This window comes from Microcebus murinus, chromosome 13 (assembly GCF_040939455.1).
Source record: "Microcebus murinus isolate Inina chromosome 13, M.murinus_Inina_mat1.0, whole genome shotgun sequence".
Taxonomy (NCBI): Eukaryota; Metazoa; Chordata; class Mammalia; order Primates; family Cheirogaleidae; genus Microcebus; species Microcebus murinus.
In genome coordinates, this window is record NC_134116.1 from 83,525,569 (window position 1) to 83,541,653 (window position 16,085).

Here is a 16,085-nt window from a genome sequence, read left to right on the forward strand (position 1 = left end):
ACATTTTGGTAGACTGGTCTCATTCCTGGTCAAGGAGCTTCCCTAACTGATGGTTGATATTTTGCAGATGGGTTTCAGCACCCAAAATGGTTCTTGTGTTAAATAACAGAGCTGGAAGGCTAGATGAATCATACGTTTCCTTTACTTTTGTTTTTTTCTCTTGAACATCTGAATAATCTTGATAAAGTTGTTTTAAATTAGATAAGAAATATGGTGCATTCTTAAGGGAAGACTTTCTCTCCTCAAGTTCATCATATTTTGTTTGTAGTTGTTTCAGCTCTGGCTCTAACCGAAGCAGTTCATCTTGGACTCCAATTAAATTCTGCCTCTTCTTTTCAATACCTGAAATCATCTTAGCATTCTTCCTTTTCAGCTTTTTCAACATCCGGCATCTTTAAGCATTTTGATGAGTTCCTCTTTAACATTAAAATAAAATAAAAATAAAATAAAATTTTAAAAGGTTGTGGTTAAAATTTATGAAGCTGGCCGGGCGCTGTGGCTCACGCCTGTAATCCTAGCTCTTGGGAGGCCGAGGCGGGCGGATTGCTCAAGGTCAGGAGTTCAAAACCAGCCTGAGCAAGAGCGAGACCCCGTCTCTACTATAAATAGAAAAGAAATTAATTGGCCAACTGATATATATATAAAAAAATTAGCCGGGCATGGTGGCGCATGCCTGTAGTCCCAGCTACTCGGGAGGCTGAGGCAGAAGGATCACTCAAGCCCAGGAGATTGAGGTTGCTGTGAGCTAGGCTGATGCCACGGCACTCACTCTAGCCTGGACAACAAAGCAAGACTCTGTCTCAAAAAAATAAAATAAAAAAAAAATAAAATTTGTTGATGGCTTCCTTACAAATTTTGGATTTTATTCTTTGTTTATACTGTAGGAGGGTTTTCTCAAATGTAGGCAGCACAATATCCAACTCCATGATATCACTGGTTTTCTTTCCTTCTAGACACCAAATATCTAGAATATTGGAAGTATCTGAGTCTATAGTTTTACTTCTTGATTTTTCCCTTGTGTCACAAGACATCTTAACTTTTTCCTGAGTTTTCGGTCTATTTTCTGTTGCCAGGGTCTCTTTTTCAACAGAGGGCTGGGCAGTAAGTGGTCCTATCTTTGTAGGAATGACCAATTCAGCTGGTTTCTCTGAAAGTTCTGAAGATGCTGTAGTTGGAATAGCTTCATGCTGTTGTGTAATTATTTTCTCTGCCGATTTAACTTTTCTTCTTATATCACTTTCTTCACTGGTGTCAGACTCATCTGTAATGGGCTTGCATCTTCTTCCCGGCTTTTTTACACTAATTTTTTACAGATTCGTTTTCACTTGCTTCACTTTCAGAAGTGTTCATACTTCTTGCTGCTTTTCCTGTAGGAGCTGAAGGGACAGATAATCCACAATGTTCCGAGAATTTTTCATCATCATATATAGCTGTGCTGTGTAAAGAAGGATCAAAGGTTTCAAATGGCTCTTCATCTTTCTCATTTTCACGCAGCCTGCCAATGCTTGAGCTATCAGAATATTCAGGAAATTCAAATACATCAGAAGGCTTGCAATTTTGAACAGTTTTATCTTTCATGGAATGTGTTCTTCCTAAAGTGTTCTTTGAATATCTTGCTCGCCGGGGAGGTGGCACCCCTCGCCCCGGGTTTTTTTTTTTTTTTTTTTTTTTTTTTCAGCTTTCTTCCCTTTCCCTTAACCTATTCCATACTTGGGAGAGACTATTTTTTATGATACCAGAGTGGTTAGCATAGAAGCAGCAGGTTTTGCCTAGAGCTATGCAAAGGGCCCCTTGTTTCAGGAACAAGAGGTCTCAGTCTAGTTTAAACAAGCCACTAAGAGAAATGCTAGGAGTCTTTAAAAAGTCTTTAGTGGGTCCTTGGTGGGCCTGACGACCCATGTCTCGGGAAGTTGATCCGGGGTTGCTCTCTTGATCTGCGTGTGGAGGACCCTGTGACGTTTCCTGGCAACCTTCACAGCTGTTGGCATGGAGAGGATCACTGGCAGGGGTCCAGTCCACCTGGCCTGCAAGGTAGCTGGTTGGAGTTTCTTTACCCAGACAAGGTCTCCAGGTCGAATTTACAATGAAGCCTTTTCCAGGGGAACATTAGTTGGTCCAGGATGCGAGGCCTTCACAAGGTGTCGGGTTTGCTGGGCACCAGACTGTAAGGCCTGCAGTGACGTAAGGAGGGAATGGTTATTTAATTCTGCTACTTTGTCTTTACCCCAGCTTGGGGCTAAGTGGGGGAGGCCGGCCGGACATGATTTCATACGGGGGTAAGCCTTTAACATGAGGAGTGCATCTATCCCTTAGCAAAGCAAAGGGAAGGAGGCTCACCCAGTCTTCACCAGTCTCTAGTTTTAGTTTACTTAATGTTTCCTTTAACGTCCTATTCATTCTTTCCACTTGCCCTGAACTCTGAGGTCTATAAGCACAGTGTAGTTTCCAATTAATTTTTAACGCCTTGGTTAGTAGTTGAGTTGTTTTGGTGGTGAATGCTGGGCCATTGTCAGGGGGAGGCTGAATCTAGGGATAATTTTAGTCACTAACTTCTTTACAACTACCTGTGCTGTCTCTGACTTCATAGGAAAAGCTTCTGCCCATCCTGAGAATGTGTCAGCAAATACGAGCAAGTAACGGTATCCACATTTACCCAATTTTATTTCTGTAAAGTCCACTTTTTACTGTTTCCCTGGGGCTTGTCCCCTTAACCTGGTCCCGGGGGGGAGGATTAATCCCTTTACCTGAATTGGCTTGTGCACAGGCGAGACATCTCGTTGTTACCTGCTGAGCCGTCTGATGTAGTGGAGGGATGTAGCAGTCCCTCTGGAGAAGTTCAGTCACCTTGGCACTGCCGAGGTGGCGCTCTGATGCACTTGCTTGATTGGGTCCCGTCCTAGGTGTTCAGGGACTAAGACCCTGTTGTCTGCGAGGATTTTCTAACCTCCTGAATCAGTTTTAGGTTTTAGGGCTTCTCCTATTTTTACTTTCTGTTTGGTGTAGTTTGGAGAGTCTGGCAGGAACCATTCAGGCAGAACAGGGAGAATTTGGAGAGGCCCCACTGGTTTTTGTGCGACTTCCTTGGCTGTCATGTCAGCAAAAGCATTCCCTCTCGCCCCGGGGGAGTCCGTGGTTTGGTGTCCCTTGCAGTGGATGATGGCCACATTTTTTGGCAACCACACGGCTTCTAGCAGGGCCAGTATCTCAGGCTTAATTTTTATTTCCTTGCCCTCGGAGGTTAAAGGACCCCGCTCCTGATAGAGCGCCCCATATGTGTGCCTTCGCAAAAGCATATGTGCTGTCCGTGTAGATGTTGACAGTCTTATTTTTTCCTCACCTCAGGGTTTGGGTCAAGGCTATGAGTTCTGCCTTCTGGGCTGAGATCCGGTGCCCCAAGGCTTGTGCCCAAATAACCCGGTCTGCAGTCTCTACAGCCGCCCCTGCATACCTGACTCCCTCGGACACGGAACTGCTCCCATCCGTGTACAGCTCTTCGTCAGCGTCTGCCACAGCTGGTCTGCGGGACCCGCCCTCAGGCCGGTCAGGGACTCCCGGATTTCAAGGCAGTCATGCAGCCGTTGTGACGGGTTATCTGGCAGCAAGGTGGCAGGGTTGAGGGCAGCTGCCTTCAGCAAGCGAATCCTAGGTGGGTCTAGCAACAATACCTGACACTGGGCTACACGTGAGTAAGAAAGCCATCTTTCAGGTGGGGTTTTTAACAGTGCTTCTACTGCGTGAGGGGCGACTATGCACAAGTCCTGTCCCAATGTCAGTTTGGAGGCTTCTTTCGCCAGAATGACTGTGGTGGCAATAGCCAGCAAGCAGCCAGGCCAGCCAGAGGCTACAGGATCTAGTCTCTTAGATAAGTAGGCTACCAGCCTGTCCCAGGGTCCTAGCTTTTGAGTCAGGACCCCTTTAGCTATTCCGCGAGTTTCAGCAACACACAACTGGAGAGGCTTGGTCAGGTCGGCTAAGGCCAGTGCAGGGGCGTTTCCAAGCGCCTGCTTGAGACTCTCAAAGGCTTTAGACTTTCTGTCCAGACGAGAGCATCTTCCTTTCCCCCCGTGCTGGCATACAGGGGTTTTGCTATTTCAGCAAACTTAGGGATCCAGAGCCTACAATATCCCACTGCCCCCAGAAATTTACTTGTCTCTTAGTTTGAGGCTGAGGAATCTTTAAGATAGCTTCAATTTTTACCAGTGGACAGAGTCTTTTTTCCTTCTTTCAGCTCATAACCCAGATAAGTTGCGGTCTGAGTGCACAGCTGGGCTTTTTTAGCTGAAACCCGATATCCTAGCTGAGCCAGTTCTGACAGTAAGTCCTCAGTTGCTCTCTTATGGGTGGCCTGATCTCTTGTAGCTAGGAGAAGATCATCCACGTACTGCAAGAGAGTCACTTCCGGATGTCTGTCTAAACTGAACTAGGTCCTGACTTAAAGCTTTATCAAACAGAGTAGGTGAGTTCTTGAACCCCTGCAGCAGTCTCGTCCAAGTCAGCTGCCCCGAATACCCTCCCTCCGGATCCATCCACTCAAAAGCAAAAATAGGCTGACTTACTGCGGACAAGGGGAGTGAGAAGAAAGTGTCCTTCAGGTCCAGCACGGTGTAGATGCTATGGCTTGGAGGCAACAAACTCAGGAGGGTATACGGATTAGGCACAGTTGGATGGATGGTCTTAATCCTTGTGTTGACTTCCTGGAGGTCCTATACTCGTTGGTAGTCATCTGTCCCCGGCTTTTGTACTGGGAGCAGAGGAGTATTCCAGGCCTACTGGCAGGGAATTAAAATACCCGTCTCCTGGAGTCTTTTAGTATGCCCAGCAGTTCCCTTCCTTGCCTTTAAGCTAATAGGGTACTGCCAGACTGGATGTGTAGTCCCGGTATCCGCCAAAAATTTTACGGGCTTGCCCCCAATATTTTTTGTTACCTTGGGCTACTGGAGGCTCATTAGAATGGAGCCCTGGCCCCATCACTCAGCATTTTTTACAAGGACAGGTGTGGGCTTTCCTTCTGCCCTTGGCAGATGGGGGCATTCCTGTCTCTACTACCCATACTCCTTACCAAAGACACACTGCCGGGGGTCTAGGGTGTGTTTCCCTTTTACAGGTCCTTGTTTCTGGTTCTTTCTTTTGGCTATGTCATGGCTCTGCCATCGCAGACACTAAGATTTTTGCCGTCTTTTTAGTCTCTACCGTCCCTGGATCCTCTTGTTTGTTGTAAATCTTCTGGGCAATCTCAACTAACTCAGCAACTCTCTCTCAAACCCTTTTAACCTGTGTAACTTCCTTTGAATATCTGGGGCCGACTGAGTAGCAAAGGCAATATTTTCGGTGGGCCTGTTTTCTGGCGCCCCTGGGTCTATGGGGGTATATAGGCGATAAGCCTTAAAAGGGTTTTCCAAAAATGCCACCGTAGACTCATTAAATTCTTGCACTGTCTTGTTTACCTTAGATAAATTAGTTGGCTTTTAGCCACAGCCTGTATGCCCCCGTCCCCAGTAGAGTTTGGCAATACCACTCAAGAGCCTCCTTACCTTCCTCCCTGTTGGGGTTCCAGTTCTGACATGTGGAAGGGAAAGCATGTTGTACACTACCTGGGTCTGTGTTAGGTTGCCCATCAGGCCCAGGGATTGCCTTCCTAGCCGTTTTTCAAATACGCTCTCTCTTCGGAAGTAAAGAAAGTCTGCAGGAGTTTTTAACAATAAAGATGGTCTCCAGGAGAGAGATTAATCTCTCAGGCTTTTAGAGAAACAGGTTTTAGATTTTAAAATCAACACCTCTTGCAGTTTTCCTAACAGCACATTAAAACTTTAGGAAAACTTTGTTGTTTTTAACATAGGAAACCAAATTTTTAATTTTTATTTTATTTTATTTTATTTTATTTATTTATTTATTTATTTTGGAGACAGAGTTTCACTTTGTTGCCCAGGCTAGAGTGAGTGCCCTGGCGTCAGCCTTCTTCACAGCAACCTCAAACTCCTGGGCTCAAGCAATCCTCCTGCTGTAGCCTCCAAAGTAGCTGGGACTACAGGCATGTGCCACCATGCCCAGCTAACTTTTTCTATATATATATTAGTTGGCCAATTAGTTTCTATTTATAGTAGAGATGGGGGTCTCCCTCTTGTTCAAGCTGGTCTCAAACTCCTGACCTCAAGCAATCCGCCTCGGCCTCCCAGAGTTCTAGGATTACAGGCGTGAGCCACTGGGCCAGGCCAAATTTTTTATTTTGCGTTAGTATATTTTTAGCATCAAAGATCAATATCTAGAAAGACACAAACATTTTCCATCCAACTACAACCCACTTAATCACACAGAAGTTTGAAACAAATTGTATCCTTTTCAAACCCAGTGCATCTCACTCAGACCCTTCAAGACATACATAGGCCTTTTGTTTTGTCCTACACTTCCTCTTTTTCAAATAACCAGTCTTTAGGACAAAATTCCGCCATACAACATTTTCTGTACAACACTGCAGCACGACGTTCATGGTGGAGTCAGGCCAAACAGCGCCTTAGGGCTCCCGGCGGCCTGGTCTCTTGCTGGACCTGCCACCACCAGCTCCAGTGCAGCCCCAGTAAACCCCTCACTCTGCTCTGCTCCCTTGCAGCAGTCCCACCTGCCGAGTCCTCCTCCCCTAAAGCACCGCCCGGGATGGAGGGAGCGGGGAAGAGGGAGGAACTGCTGGGTCTCTCTGCCAGCAGGGCTTGGAGACCCCACTTGCGCTCCTGGCTGGCAACCCATTTCAGCACCCCCTACTCAAGCCTCTCTTGCTCACATAATTTCTGCAAATTAAAGGAGTTACCTGAAAACCCGTAAATATAAACAACAAACAAGGGCACGGAAGGGCTCAGGAGTTGTTTTTTTTTAAATCAAGGCTAGGAATATGGGACCTGTAACCATCCAGTATACTACTAGAGCTGTCTTTTTTCCTGACTCCCCCATCCTCCGGAGCCACCGCATATAGCCCGGTTTCCAATAACAGAGTGTGCCAGAAATGAGGTAAAGCACCAACCCCGTCATTTATGCAAGAATAGAAATTAAGGGCTGCATTTGGAGACGGATATCAAGACGTTTTATGTGGCGCAGGTGGACTTGTCCCTGGTCAGTGAGTAACATTCGACATTGACAAGCACCACAGATGGGCAACCAGGACTGTGGTAACGTCCAATCAGGCGCGCAGCGGAAGAGGCGGGTCTTCCGCGGAGGGGCGGGGCCTTCATCTCGGGCGCCGCCCTTAAAGGCCCGTCCGCGTTCCCGCTCCGTCTCCATTTCGGTGTGGGAGTTCCGGGCGCTGTGCGTGGTCGCGTCGTCCTGCGGACGCTGGAGGTCCGTGTGGAGGATGGCGGGGCCCGCCGGAGGCCGGAAACTGGTGAGTGTGGCCTGTCCCGGGGCCGGCGGCGGGACCCGGGCGCCCTGTGCCGTCCTCCCAGGCGCGCCGGGCGCAGCCGCAGCCCGTGTGGCAGCTCCGAGCCCGCAGCCCGCGTCCGCCCGGACAGCGCGGCGACGCCGGGACGGGCCTCGGGGGAGGCTGCGGCTCGGGGTGCGGGGCCGCGCGCGGGAGGAGCTCGCTGGCCCGCGGGGCCGTCCTCCCTCCTGTGGACGGCGGAGCCGGGGCGCCGTGGGGACGTTAAAGGGTTCGCGGAGAAACAGGAGCGGTGGGTCCGGACGGCCAGCCGCGGTGTGGGGTCCGCTCGAGGGCTTGGAGGAGAGGGTTCAATGAGGGCCACGAAGCGGCCATCCTAGTTCTCTAGCTGGTTACAGTTGTGTAGTCCCTTTTTTTGGACTGTCATGGTGGGCATTTTCTGGTTATGTAATTACAGGTCAGTTTGTGCTTTCTAGTTGGTTAAACGTAAATTTTGCTCCTAACTTGGTAATTTACACAAATAATTGCATTTTGATTATATTTCTGTATTGTTGGGTAGGAACCCACAGTCACTTCAGTCTACTTACCTCCTATTTAGTTATTTTAACCCTCCACAGAGGGAGTGGTTTCCCCCTGTGTTTTCTAAGGCCAGGGCATGCAGGGTTGTCTTTGGGTTGGAACGAGTGTGATGTCCCTTCTGAAATTGCAATTGTTATTATCTTTGTTGTTTATAGACAGTGACAAATAAAGCAAATTCAGATTCAGGTAAGAAATGACTTTATTGTATAGGAGTATTGTAATAGGGGAAAGGCACCAAATATAAGTTCTGTGAGCATCTTAAAGGTTAAGCAGAAATGGGCTTTCATAGGAAGAAGAAGTAAGATTTAAAGAGAGGCCGGGGGGAGGGAAGGATGTAGGGTGGCAAAGTTAGATGGTTTTGAAAATGATTTACCCTGAAGTCAGACTGCTCCTAGGAGGTACACAGGGAGGGGCTGTGTGATGGCTAAGGCTGAGAGGGCATCAAAGTTAATGGTCCTGGCAGGAAAGTAACTTTGTTGTATTTGATTAACAAGTATTTTATTCAGATTAGTGAAAACAGAATTGTCCATCTAATGATTTATGAGATGGACATTTGTAAGATGCGAATGTGTAGAATCTGTGTCTGGCTTTGTGATAGGTGTTAGAGGGAACCTTATCTAAGTCGTAAAGGGAATGGTGTTTCTTTGCAGTCAGCTGCTCTTGATGAGCAAAAAGGATGGGAGTTTCTCTAATCCCAGCAATCCTTCTGCCTCAGCCTCCCAGGTAGCTGGGACTATAGGTGCTTGCCAGAGCCTTGTGCATTTGCACAAGATGTCCTGTTCATTGTGTGCATTAAAGTTTGGGATGACCCTTGTAACTCAGCGTAACTTTTTCCTGTGAAATATGTATACACAAGTAATCATGTATGATGTAAATGTAGCACTCAGAAATGTAAATGTGTGGCCAGGCGCGGTGGCTCGGTGGCTCACGCCTGTCATCCTAGCTTTCTGGGAGGCCGAGACGAGTGGATAGCTGCCGCTTCAGGGGTTTGACACCAGCCTGGACACTGCCTGAGCACAGTCAGACCCCGTCTCCAAATCTAAAAAAAAAGGTAAAAAAGGCAAAAAAAATACACAAAAACCAACAAAACAGCCGGGCGCTCTGGCAAGCGCCTGTAGTCCCAGCTACCTGGGAGGCTGAGGCAAAAGGATTGCTCACAGCCCAGGACCTGGAGCTTGTGGTGACCCGCCCTCACTGCACTCTGCCCAGGACGCCAAGTGACACTCTGTCTCCACAAAAAAAAAAAAAAAGAAAACGCTACAGCAAAAATGATGTAATGCTTGCAAATCCCCCTCCCCCTCCCCCTCTTAAAAAAAAAAAAAGAAATGTCTGTGTTGGTGCCTTGAACTTTACACTGTGTCATCCAGAAAACCATAGTGTCTACACTGGTTCTGTGGATCTTATGTCATCCTCTCTCCTCAGAGATAGAGAATACATTAGAGAATATTTGTGTGTTAAAAACTGTCCTTTCAAACAATAGCAGTCACTCATATGAGTGAGAACCAGTACTCTCCCTCTCTCACTTCACCCAGAGTCACACTAAGAACTCTTCCCATGGCTACATCGTAAATAAATGTTTTTTCTTCTTTCAGGGACTCTTGACATTCAGGGATGTTACCATAGAATTTTCCCCAGAAGAGTGGGCATGCCTGGACCCTGCCCAGAAGAATTTGTATAGGGATGTGATGTTAGAGAACTACAGAAATGTGTTCTCCCTAGGTGAGGATAAATTCAGTACACAATTTGTATTTCAAACTAAGGATTTCATATCCTCCTTTTGTAGAATGTTTCTGCTTTATATGAGTGAGTATCAGATCCTTGTTTCCAAGGAAAGCTAGGGCATTTGTTGGTATAAGAAAAATGTCAGGGTGTTTTATGTTGACATTAGTCTTAATATTTTTAGAGCTGATCTATATTCTTCACTGTAGATTAGTGATAATTTCGGAAATGTAGTGGCATGAAATTTTGTCATCCACACCATCAGATCCCATTTCCACCATCAATTTTTATTTTATTAGGATTGCGTAATAGATCTAAGGACCCACAAATGTTAAAAAGTTCCTACGTATTCTCAAGATTCTATCATAAAATGATACTTTTTGGTTAACTTTCTAAATCTTCCATAACATTTTCTCTTCTCTACTGAGCACAGTACTAGGTTGGTAATTGGAGAATACCAGCAAGAGTGATGTAACTTTTTTCTAATAAAACAGGTCTTGTTTTCTCTAAGCCAGACCTGATCCTCTGTCTGGAGCAAAGGAAAGAATCCTGGAGTGTGAAGAGACATGAGACAGTAGCAGAACAGGAAGGTAAGTGGAAGTGAGGGAAGGAGATGACACAGGTGAGAGGTCCAAAGGTCAAGGAGGAAGCCAGACCTTAAAATGTGCTTGGAAAACTCTGCTTCAATGCAGAGGGTTTCTGAGAAATCTTAGTTTCTTTCTCTTGTTCTCGCATATGGACATCTGTGTTCCTTGTTCTTAAAATATCTAAGGACTTCAGTTTCCCTTCAGTGATCTCCCTTTGAGATTACAGTGAAAACCCAAGTCTTGTTTGTGGCTTCCAAGGGACTGCAGGATCTGACTGCTCTTCCACTGCTATTCAGGACATGGGAATATCTATGTATGTTTTGAGAAACTCTGTTAAACCTTTTTTTAAATTTCCCTTTTGCATCATATCTGAAATGTGTGAATGTAGTGGTGATATTGGTATTTGGTTTAGAAATTCCAAAACACCACAAGTAGAGGTTGTATGTTTTCCTCTTTATGGTTTCCTATTCTGTGGAAGTATTACATGTGATTCTGCAGAAATTCATTCTCAGTGACATTATCAAAAACTAAGTATCTCCATAAATACAATAAAATGTAATGTTATTTTACTTCTAAATTCTGTTTCTAGCGTAATTGTGAGTAATAATTTAAAGTCTGTATGGCCAAATTTCTCATGTTTAATATAGTTTAATATACTCCCTCCATTTCTTAAATATGCAGTCATTGGTAAGCTTAGAACATTGTCGAGCATGTGTCAAACTCCTGGTTGTTACTTTATTTTTTAATAACTATCATTTTATGATTTTCTCTTGTTTAATATGAAGCTAACTGGGACTGTGCCAATCATATTTATATGTGTGTATGAACATGCACTATTTTTGCATTTATTTGTGTCTTCTCTTTCTCTCATCAATCTCTTATATTTTTCACTTTAACACCTTTCCCCCTCCTTGGCTAAAATTATTACTAAAAATTTAATATCTTGATGCTTTTGTTAATGCAAATTTTTTTACTTATTTATTAGTTTGTTAATGTATGGAAGCACTGATATTTTCATGTTAATTTAATCTGTCCATTTTATTAAGTGAATATTTTAGTTTAAATATTTTTTGTATACTATTTATGGTTTTCTACATGATAAGGTTATGTTATCTACACACACTGATATTTTTACTTCTTTGTATTCTATTTGGACAGATGTTTTCTGGTTTTTTTTTCATTTTCTTTCCCAAGTGTTCTGGGTAGTATTTTCAATACTGTGTTAAAATAGCAGCATTGAAAATGGGCATAATATATAACCTTGAATTGGCCTGTGTGCATCTGAAAGAGTTTTCACTGCTTCCATTGTGTTTTAAGCCAGTTCTAGCAGGTCAAGGTCTTCCCTTCTTGGGTCCCCAGGCTGATGGGATCTCCTCTGGGTCTGCAGACTAAGGGGTTGCAACTGGGTCACATTCTGCTGCTGGGCATGCAGAGAGGTGGGCCTTTAGTGTGGACCTGTTACGAGGGGCTTGGGTAGCTGTGAATCCTGTCTTACTCATGAGCCGACTGGATTGCCTTCAGGACACTGATTCTAGGGGAGGCACTTGCAGTTGGGTCTGCCTAGGGTGGGCCTGATATCAGGTGTATAGGTGAGTGTGGCTCCCACTGAGGATGTGAGAGGTTTGCCCCAGGTCACTGCCTGGGTCTCTTGGTGGGAATGACGGCCAAGGACTGTGGCTAAGAGGGATGGAACTGAGTCACAGAAGTGCTTCAGAGGCCACAGTGAGTATTAAGTTCTGTAGGACTGTTTTCCACGACCACAAATGGTCATGTCTTCTCAGGTCTCTGGATAGGCAGCACCACTCCCAGGCCCTGACTGGGAGAAGTGGGAGGTGCCTACATAGTCACTTCATAACTCTCAGTGGCACCAAGTTGAGTGGGCCAGTTGCTGTTCTCTAGCTAAGACCAGGGTTTCCCACGTTTGCCACACGAATTACAACCTTTCCTTTTAAAATGACCCTCCTTGGTCCAGGGCTTTCTCAGGGTTTTACAACCTTCTCTCTGGATCCTGAAGCTCTCATAAAAGCACTTTTTAGATGTGGTCTCACTGTGTCTGCTAGGCTCATCTCTAATTGCTAGACTGAAATGATCCTCTCACCTAAGACCTCTTAGTAGGCAAGGTCACAGGTGTGAGCCACTGTGCTGGGCTGTCTTAAAGGCACTTTTCTCATAGGTGGCTGGCAAATGTTGGTTGCTATGGGGGGAGATAAACAAGCAGAGGGCTTTTCTTCTACCATCTTGGTGATTTCACACTCTGTATACTTTAACTTTCTATTTTGTTCTACATTACATTTCTCTATAGTTTTAGATTTAAAAATTCAGAACAATATGCCATAATTTCACATTATACAAGAGGCAAATTAGATAATTTGTAGGTATGCTGTATTTACTTGAAAATTTGAGTTTATTGCAGGCAAAAGAGAATCATTAGAATTCCCATCTGTGGCCATCCCACCCTGTAAACACCAGATCTTGGAAGCTGGGTTGGGCCTGTTTAGAACTTGGATGGGAGAATTTTCATCCACTTTTTTAACCTATATCTAAATTATAATATAATTTACCCAGATGTTCATTTTTCATAGCAGTAACTCTTACCATATTTTATGGTATTTATGTTTTTACTTTATTTTCAAATATAAGCTTTTCTTTGCTGCCAAAGATCGAATTAGAGGATTTTGTGCTTTTATAAGAATAGCATCAACAGTGCAACAACATAATAAAAATTATCTTTAACATTTTCAAATGATGATTAAAATTTTCTGATTAGATACTTTTTACTAATGATTGTAATACATTTTCTGTGAAATTTTGTTGCCATATATAGCATACCAGTGATTCAAAATGCCTGCCGTACATGGGTTCGCAGTCACAGTTGAACATTGTAGTTATCCCGGAAAAAAATCACTTTTACTGGTAAAGCAGTGTTTCACCCAGGATTTTATGTCTAAACATTTCTTTTATTCTTGTTTTGCAATTCCATATTAATGTGTTTGTTTTTTAGATATCAGTTTTTTTGTGTTTGGTTTCACTGTTGTATTAAAATTCCGGATGAAATTGCAACACTTTTAAGTCCATGTTAGGTTAAATAAAATCCGAATGCGCCATGTGTATTAGAAACTACGCGTGCCTGTTTGTCCCCATAAACTACCCCGGGTGTCTTCGGCTGCGCGCTCCTTTCCGGGCCGGTTTCGGTCCCCGTGCTGTGGGCGCGGTCACGACAGTCTGGGTGCGCCGGGGTCGGTCCGCGGGAGAGGGTCGCGGAGCAGCGAGGGGTCCCGGGAGAAGGCGCTGCGGGGCGGTAGGGGAGCGGGCGGCCGGGGCTGGGGACGGGGCTGCGGGGACGGGGCTGCGGGGACGGGGCTGGGGACGGGGCTGTGGGGACGGGGCTGCGGGGACGGGGCTGCGGGGACGGGGCTGCGGGGACGGGGCTGGGGACGGGGCTGTGGGGACGGGGCTGCGGGGACGGGGCTGCGGGGACGGGGCTGGGGACGGGGCTGTGGGGACGGGGCTGCGGGGACGGGGCTGCGGGGACGGGGCTGCGGGGACGGGGCTGGGGACGGGGCTGCGGGGACGGGGCTGGGGACGGGGCTGCGGGGACGGGGCTGCGCCGCCCGTTTGCCGAGGTCGATGGGCGCTTCGCGTGCCGCCTGCTGTTAAAAGGTGATTTTTAAAAGACACGCCTAGGCTAGTTATCTTTCTAAAAAACTTGTTAAAAACGTAACATGAAACTTACCGGCTTTAGTCTTCTTAAGTGTACGTCTCATGAGCGGAGGTATGTTTTTGTTGTCATGCTCAAGACCTCTGAAAGTATTGCGTGTTTCAGAACGAACACTCACTGCCTGTTAGTAACACTTGTACACTTGGATATCTTTGGGAAAATGTCAGTTCAATTATTTGTTCATTTTTTAACTGCCCGTTTTAGCCTGTCTCAGCCCTTGGGAAAGAAAGCTCGCGCTCCTTCAGTTTCTAGATTTGACTGCTTAGAATACGTCCTGTGCAGTGCGATCCTGCACTCACGTTGTTACCAGCTAGTGTCAGTTCACAGCATAGTGTGCTGGCTTGTCCTTACAGAATTTGGCAATGTTTTCTTTCTTTTAATTTCTTCTTTTCCATTTCTTCCTTTCCTTCCTTCCTTTCTTTATTTTCTTTCCTTCCTTCCCTCCATCCCTCCCTTCCTTTGTTGCTTGCTTCTTTTCTCCCTCCCTCCCTTTCTCTCTCTCTGTTTCTCTCTTCTTTCTTTTCTTTCTTCCTTACTTCAGGGTCTCACTCTATCCACTGTGCAGTGATATCATAGCTCATTGCAACCTCAAATTCCTGGTCTCAAGTGATCCTCATGCCTCAGCCTGCAGAGTATCTGGGACTGCAGGCATACACCACCATGCCCAGCTAATTTTTCTATTTGTTGTAAAGACAACAGTTTCATTATTTTGCTCAGACTGCTCTTAAACTACTGGCCTCAAGCAAATTCTCATGCCTTGGTCTCCGAAAGTACTAAGACTACAGGCATGAGCCACCACGCACCTGGCCAAAGATTTCTATTTTTATGGCTGAGTAGTATTCCATTGTCTGTATATGTCACATTTGTTTTATCTGTTCATCAGTTGAGGGACATCTGGGTTACATATGCCTCTCACATGTGGTGAATAATGCTGCAGTGAACATGGGTGTGCACCATCTCTAGTTTCTGCACTGCATACTTGGCATAGATGCCCAGACTTGGGATTTCTGGGTCATATGTTACTTTTTATTCCTAATTTTTTGAGTAATCTTCATATTTTCCATAGTGTCTTCATCATTTATTCCCACAATACTTAAAAATAATTCCTCTACATCTTTGACAAACGGTTTTTTATATTGCCCATTCTGAGTGTGAGGTGATAGTTCACTTTGACTTTGCATTGCATTTCTCTAAGATTTATTAATATTGAGTTTCCTTTCAAATGCTTGTTGTACACTTGTATATCTTTGGGAAAATGTCATTTCAATTATTTGTTCATTTTTTAATTGAGTTATTCACTTGTTTAATTTTAGATTATGTATTCTGAATATTAATTCCTATCATATATAGGACTTTCAGATATTTTCACCCATTTCTTAGGTGGCATGTTCACTGAACTGAATGTTTTCTGTAATGTGCAGGAATTCTGAAATATGATTTAGTCCCACTGTTCTGTTCATTTGTTTCTGCATTTGATGTCATATCCAAAACAACAATGCTAAGAGTAATGTCATGATCTTTTTCCTATGTAGTGTAAGAGTTTTATTACTGATATTAGTTACATTTTAAATATTTTACCCATCTAAAATACTTTTGTCTGTGGTGCAAGGGATTAGTCCAACTTCAGTTTTTTTTCATATAGATACCCAGTTGTCAACACCATTTGTTGAAGACACTCTCTTTTTTCCATTGGGTGTTCATGGTCTCCTTGTGAAAGATGGTTTGATCATTTACGTAACATTTTATTTGGGGGCTTCTCTATTCTATTTTGTGATCTGTTTATCTGTCTTTATGTCAGTATCATATTGGTTTTATTTTTGTAGGTTTGTAATACATTTTGAAATCAGGAAGTGTCTTGTATCTTGGTTCTTCTTTTTAAAGGGTATTTGGCTAGCCATAGTTTCTAAATAAATTTTATAATTTTCAAAATACTTTTGCAATAAAAGGTGCCATTGGGATTTTGATAGAGGGTACATTGATTTTTGTCTATCACTGTGGGTATTACTGACATGGTGATAATATCAAGTAATCCAATTCTTGAGCAAGAATATGTTGAAGAGTATGTTTAATATCCACATCTTTTTAGATTTGCTAGGTTTTCTTCAGCTTTTAGTTTCTAGTT

The 16,085-nt window shown here is 44.5% G+C and overlaps 1 long non-coding RNA gene and 1 pseudogene across 1 annotated transcript in view; one reads left to right on the forward strand and one right to left on the reverse strand.

Moving 5' to 3' along the window:
• Window positions 1–19: 19 nt before the first annotated feature.
• LOC105871940 (centromere protein U pseudogene) lies at window positions 20–3,293 on the reverse strand (annotated as a pseudogene).
• A 3,980-nt stretch (window positions 3,294–7,273) lies between these two features.
• Window positions 7,274–16,085, forward strand: part of LOC105871914 (uncharacterized) — a 48,087-nt gene continuing 39,275 nt past the window's right edge. Inside the window, exons 1-2 of the long non-coding RNA XR_012922525.1 lie at window positions 7,274–7,366; window positions 9,532–10,248. This is a non-coding gene — a long non-coding RNA (uncharacterized LOC105871914). The remainder of the gene's footprint in view (window positions 7,367–9,531; window positions 10,249–16,085) is intronic.